The 7,323-nt window shown below is 33.0% G+C and overlaps 1 pseudogene across 1 annotated transcript; it reads left to right on the forward strand.

The window, feature by feature from the left end:
- Positions 1-1,952: 1,952 nt before the first annotated feature.
- Positions 1,953-3,443, forward strand: LOC147476214 (UDP-glycosyltransferase 90A1 pseudogene; annotated as a pseudogene). Its single transcript, XR_015209249.1, has one exon. The product of XR_015209249.1 is annotated as a UDP-glycosyltransferase 90A1 pseudogene (transcript).
- Positions 3,444-7,323: the final 3,880 nt, after the last annotated feature.

A 7,323-nucleotide genomic window follows, 5' to 3' on the forward strand; every position in this document is an offset into this window, starting at 1 on the left:
ATCTCAAAGAATAATTAACCGAAATCGAAACTAGATACAAAATGCATCGAACTAACTTCAAAGAATAATTAATGTAAAATCGAAACCGGATGTAAATGCATTGAATAACTATCCTTAAAGAATAATTAACTAACGGAAATAAAAAACTTAATAATTTTGATGACCCTATATAATGTATCATATATAATTACTTTTATGTCATGTTTGCAAGGACATTACATAATGATCAATAAAAGTTGGTATTACACACCACTTTGGATAATTATTATGAAATCAGAAACTAATTGTATGCAAATACATTGAACTAACTACAAAGAATAATTCACGAGAATTCAAAAACTGTATGCAATTGTATTGAAATAACCTAAAGAATATTTAATGGCAAATCGGAAACTGGATGCAAATGCATATCGGAAACTGGATGCAAATGCATTGAACTAACCTCAAAGAATAATTAATGGGAAATCGAAAACTAGAAGCAACTGTATTGAACTAAACTCAAATAATAATTAACGGTAAATTTGAAATTATATGCAAATGCGTTGAACTAGCCTCAAAACATAATTGTATTATATGTAGTGAGAATGTCTCGATAAATATAGTTTTTGCAATTAAAGTGGTGTTTATTATCTCTTTTTTATAAATGAGAATGTCTTTCTATTCAAGTAGTTTCAATATCTTTTTGTTTTATGTGGGCATTCTCAAACCTGGGGGTTTTATTTACGTTGTAAAGAAATTTAGATAAGTGATCAATATAATATTCATATCTCATTGCTTTGCACAATGTTAATATTTTTAGAATAATTTAATCTAACGGGTCGTGGTCGCTGATTCTACTCTCGATTATTTTACAGTTCTTTCCCATTGATATAAAGTAATGGTATTGTATCTCCATACGTTTCTAGAGTTTGAATAGGATTTTGATTCACGGGTAACCACTGCGGTTATTTAACTAAGGCCTACATGTCTTGAGTATTCAAATTAAGACATGTATCTGCTAGAGTGATTTTTGCTCCCAAAGAGAATTTGCTCCAAGAGCTCCAAACTAAACAGGAACCAACCACGGTCCACTAAAAAAAAAGAGATTGACAATTATCAAATTCCTTCCTTAGAACAAACTTCCCCGATTTGCCCCACTAAAAAAAATTAAAAAAAAATCTCATTGTAAAATATATAGGAGTTCTTCCCATCATTAGCTAAAAGATTTTTTATCTTTTATAGTTTGAAAGAAGTGTCACTAGTTCAAAGACTTCAAGTTTTTTATTCCTTTTTTTTTCCAACAATTAAGACCAAAACTAGATTTTGTAACAGGGTTAAGTTTTTTTACTTTATTTTTTTAAGGTTGGGGTAAATTAGGAAGCATATATTAAAGTGGAAATTTGATAACTGTTGACTCCTTTTCACTGGACACTTGGTTGGTTCCTGTTTCCTTTGGAGCTCTTGGAGCAAATCCCGCTGGGAGCAAAAAAAAATCACTCTATCTGCTACTATTCAATTCTCTTTGGATATTCTAATACTCCTTATTACCCGGATACTTATGACCGGCTACTTATGACTGTCATTCAACTAAGTTGAAAAATATAACTCTTTGTTTGTCGATCTGAGTAGTTGTTGTCATTATTGCTTTACTAAAACGAGTAGTTGTGACTTGTGAGTAGTTGTTGTCATTATTGCTTTACTAAAAAAACATAGTTGACATTGTTACCAAATAAATGAAGGTCAAGTACGTAAAGTATGATTGATATATTACTGAAGGACTCATTCAATATTATGAGGCCGGAGAGACAGTCTTCTTTCTTTTCTTTTTTTTTTTTGGTAAAGACAGTCTTCTTTCTTGCTTCCCTAAATTCGGTCAGTTTTGGTATTTTAGTATTTTAGAGAAGCAAGTAAGCAACCGACAAAGATATATATAAATATTGTTTTTCCTATTGATAAGAAAAATCTATATAAGAAAGAAGCATAATTAAGCGTAAGCGACCACGCTCTCTCTCTCTCTAAGCCATGGCAACTCCTCGTCATTTTCTTCTCTTTCCTTTCATGTCCAAAGGTCATACTATCCCACTTCTTAACCTAGCTCGCCTTCTTCTACGTCGCAACATCTCCGTTACCATCATCACCACTCCATTAAACTCTCCATTCATTCGTCAAACTTTAACCGACACAAAAGCCACTGTCATCGACCTATCTTTCCCGCAAAACGTTCCACAAATCCCAAATGGTATTGAAAGCACCGACAAACTACCCTCCATGTCTCTCTTTGTTCCATTTGCTACTGCAACCAAACTCATGCAACCTGACTTCGACCAAACGCTCCAGAGTCTTCTTCCACGTGTCACTTGCATGGTTTCCGATGGTTTCCTTTGGTTGGACTCAGTCCACCGCATCAAGACTCGGCATACCTAGACTTATTTTCTATGGAATGAACAACTATGCCACGACCATTTCTACAGTGATTGGTAGGGATCGGCCTCATGCTAAAGTTGACTCATACGACGAGTTGTTCACTGTTCCGTGTTTTCCTTCGATTCAACTCACTAAGAACGATTTGGAGTACCCGTTCAATGATCCGTATGCAACAGGCCCGCAAGCAGAATTCATTTTAGATCTTATTGAGACCAACATGCAAAGTAAAGGAATTTTAGTCAACAGTTTTTACGAACTTGAAGCCAAGTTCATAAACTATTGGAACAATGAAATTGGGATTGGGGTCAAAGCATGGTCTGTTGGGCCTTTGTGTTTAGCTGAACCACCGAAAGCCCAGGCCACAGAAAAGCCCAGTTGGGCACAATGGCTTGATGAGTGTTTAACACGAGGACGGTCTGTAATGTACGTGGCATTTGGTTCTCAAGCAGAGATTACTTTAGAGCAATTGCAGGAGATAGCAAACGGATTGGAGCGATCAAATGTGAGTTTCTTATGGGTAGTCCGGTCCATGGGCTTTGAGGTTTTAGATAGGTTTGAAGAGAGGGTGAAAGATAGAGGCCTAATAGTGAGAGACTGGGTTGACCAGGTGGAAATACTGAGACATGAGTGTGTGAATGGGTTCATGAGTCATTGTGGATGGAACTCGGTTATTGAAAGTATATGTGAATCGGTACCCATTTTGGCATGGCCAATGATGGCTGAACAACATTTGAATGCCAAAATGGTGGTGGAGGAATTGGGGGTTGGTTTAAGGGTTTTAGCAATAAATGGGTCGGTCCGTGGGTTTGTGAGTTCGGAGTGCATTGAGAGTATGGTGAAGGAATTGATGGAGGGGGAGAAAGGTAAAGAGGTGAGAAAGAAAGTGAAAGAGCTAGGAGAGTTGGCTAGAAAGGCTGTTGTTGAAGGCGGGTCGTCATGGCGCACTTTAGACGAGCTACTTGAAGAAGTCTACACTATGTTGTAATAATATAGTGATCGTTTTGTAATTTTGTTTGAAGAACCATATCATTGATTCCCAACTCCTTTAATTTTATCGTTTGCTCTTAACGTTAGGCAATTAGGGTACTAATGACTTCCTGGTACAAACCCAAACTAAGGTGCACCAGTAAGCACTCTTAGGTCTTAGTAACCTCAAGGATAGGAACAGGTAGAAGATATTAACTCTTAGGTCTTAGTGACCTCAAGGATAGGACACAGGTAGACGATATTAAGAGAATATACTGGTATTACCCATCTCTACCAGTTTCCGTCCCGAACCCCATTATCATTTCTAATGCTCAACTAAGCATCTAAATCTAAACTGTATAAAAAATTTGGGGTCTTTGTTTCTGTCATGGTGGCCAGAATCGTTATTTTATCATTTCACGGTTGCAATTTCTTAATTTGGTGATTTTTTATTATTTTTTTATTATATTTAGGAGTGGCAAAATGGTAATTATTTAAATTTCAGATTCGTTTTTTTCTAGCATGTGTCAATAGAGTATAGCACGGGTCAAATTTATAAGTCAAATGGAGAGATGCTAAAATGTATAACATACTTAGATAGGCTTTTTAGCTTGCCTAGCCAAATTTGGCACCCCAAAATCAAAAAACCAATCCAATCGTGTTTTCTGTTTTAAAGTGCTAAATGATACGGACGACATAGTTTTTGCCGTCCGTCCATTATTTTGTAACTTAAATTGAAATTTTTTTACCGGACGGCAACAGGGCACTAAATCATTGAATTTAACACACTTAGCGACAAAAACTATGTCGTCCATCTCCTAACTTATTATAAAGAATCTTGCTAGCGTCTTAACTTTGGCTGAGTTTTTTACTCCTTCCAAATTTAAGACCCTTTTAACATCCCCATTAGAATGACACTAGCTTTCGAACCCGTCCTACGAACGGGTGTTGTTATATTAAATTATTCTAAAAAATATTAGCAACTATTCATAGCTATGAGATATGAAAATTATATTAATCACTTGTTCAAATTTCTTGCACCACTCTCTATCAAAATAAAACACCAAACCTTGGTAAAACCCATCGATTTATTTTTGTTGTTATGTTTAATAATAGAAGTTTGATTGAAATTTTGTGAGAATGCCCAATGTGACAAAGATGATATTGAAGCTACTTAAATAGCAAGACATTCCCAATCATAATAAAATAATTATAATAAACACTACTTAAAATGCAAAACTATACTTGTCGAGATATTATATTCTCCCTATATATAATACAACTATGTTTCAAGGCTAGTTCAATGCATTTGCATCAAGTTTCCGATTTTACGTTAATTATTCATTGAGGCTAGTTCAACGTAGTTGGATCTAGTTTCCGATTTCCCATTAATTATTCTTTGAGGTTAATTCAATGTAGTTGTATCAAGTTTCTGATTTTCCATTAATTATTCTTTGAGGTTAGTTCAGTGCAGTTGCACCAAGTTTACGATTTCCCGTTAGTCATTAAGGTTAATTCAGTGTAGTTCCATCTAGTTTTCAATATTTCGTTAATTACTCTTTGAGATTATATAATTGCATTTGCATCAAGGTACCAATTTTCCGTTAATTACTCTTTGAGGTTAGTTTAATACATCTACATCCAGTTTCTGATTTTCCGTTAATTATTTTTCGAAGTTAGTTCGCATCTAGCTTCCAATTTCCGGTTATTTATGCTTTTAGGGTAGTTCGATGTAGTTATATCCGATTTCCGATTTCCAATTAACTATTCTTTGAGGTTATTTCAATGCATTTACATCTAGTTTCTGATTTTCCGTTAAATATTCATCAAGGATATTGCATCCAATTTATGATTTCCCGGCCTGTTAGTTAATATATGATTTTAGTTTAATGCAATTGCATCCAGTTTCTGATTTTCCGTTAATTATTGTTTGAGGTTAGTTCAATGCAGTTGCATCCAATTTCCAATTTCCCATTAATTGTTTTTTTAGGTTAGTTTGATGCATTTGCAGCAAGTTTTCAATTTTTCGTTAATTATTTTTTAAGGTTTGTTCAGTGCAGTTGCATCAAATTTATGATTTTCCGTTAATTATTCATTGAGGTTAGTTTAGTGCATTTGCATCCATTTTTTTTTATGTTTCTATATTCGTTAATTAGTCTTTAGATTAATTCATTGCATTTGCATCAAGTTTCCGATTTCTCATTAATAACTCTTTGAGGTTAGTTCAATATATATGTATCTAGTTTATGATTTCTGATTATTTATGCTTTGAGGTTAGTTCAATGCAATTTCATCCGGTTTTTGATTTCCCGTTAACTATTCTTTGAGGTTATTTCAATGCATTTGCATCTAGTTTCTGATTTTCCGTCAATTATTCTATGAGGTTAGTTCAATGCAATTGCATTTGGTTTTTTATTTCATGTTAATTATATTTTGAGGTTATTTCAATGCATTTGCATCCAGTTTTTTATTCACAATTAATTATTATTTGTGGTTTGTTTGATGTATTTTTGCATACCGTTTCCGATTTCCCGTTAAATATTTTTCAAGGATTTGCATCCAATTTCTAATTTCCCATTATTAGTTATTCTCTGACGTTAGTTTAATGCAGTTGCATCCAGTTTTCGATTTCTAGGTAATTACATTTTTAGTTTAGTGTATTGCATTTACATAAAGTTTCCGATTTCCTGTTAATTACTCTTTGAGCTCATTTTAATGTATTTGAATCCAGTTTTCAATTTCCTTTTAATTATCCAATGTGGTGTGTAATACCAAGCTTATACTTATCCATATGTAGTGTCCTTGCAATCATGACATAAAAATAAATTATGCTTGATTTACTATATGGGATCATCAAAGATTATCCAGTTCCCGATTTCCCATTAATTATTCTTTAAATTATATACCTGACTCACTATGTAGGATCTTCAAAGATTATTTACGAATGGGTCCTGTCATATTAATTATTCTGAAAAATATATGCAACTATATATGCATAACTATTATATACAAATATTATATTTATCACTCATCCAAATTTCTTATAACATGAAAACCCCACGTACTCTCTATTAAAAAAAAATACTCACTATTGATAAAACCCTTCAACTTCATTTGTTGTTTAATAATAGAAGTGTAATTGAAGTTTTGTGAGATTGTCTAATAAGACGAAGTTTATATTGAAGCTACTTGAATAGCAAGGTATTCCCAATTATATGAAAAAAGATAAGATAAACACCGTTTTAAATGCAAAACTATACTTATCGAGACATTCTCACAACATATAACACAACTATATTTTGAGGTTAGTTCAATGCATTTGCATCCAGTTTCTGATTTTTTGTTATTTATTTTTTGATGTTAGTTCAATGCAGTTGCATCCAGTTTCCGATTTCTTGTTAATTATTATTTACAGTTAGTTTAATTATTCTTCGAGCTAAGTTCAATACATTTTCATCCAGTTTCTGATTTCCGGTTAATCATTTTTTGAGATTAGTTTAATATATTTGCATCCAGTTTCCGATTTCTCGTTTATTATTCGATGAGGTTGCATTTTCATATAGTTTGTGATTTCCCGTTAATTATTATTTGAGGTTAGTTCAATGAATTTGCATCCAGTTTTTGATTTTTCGTTAATTATTTCTTGAGGTTAGTTCAATACATTTGAATCCAATTTATTTTTTGAAATTAGTTCAGTGTAGTTGCATCCGATTTCCGATTTCCCGTTAATTATTTTTAAAATTAGTTTCACACATTTGCATCCTATTTCCAATTTATAGTTTTTTTTAGATTAATTAGTTCAATACAGTTGCATCCAGTTTTCGATTTTCCGTTAATTTAATATCTCGGGGTTAGTTCAATGCATTTGCATTCAATTTTTTATTTTCCGACAATTATTTTTAGGTTTTAGTTCGATGTATTTGCATCCAAGTTTTGATTTCCCGTTAATAATTA

The sequence above is a fragment of the Coptis chinensis genome, chromosome 9, assembly GCF_015680905.1.
Source record: "Coptis chinensis isolate HL-2020 chromosome 9, ASM1568090v1, whole genome shotgun sequence".
Lineage (NCBI taxonomy): Eukaryota > Viridiplantae > Streptophyta > Magnoliopsida > Ranunculales > Ranunculaceae > Coptis > Coptis chinensis.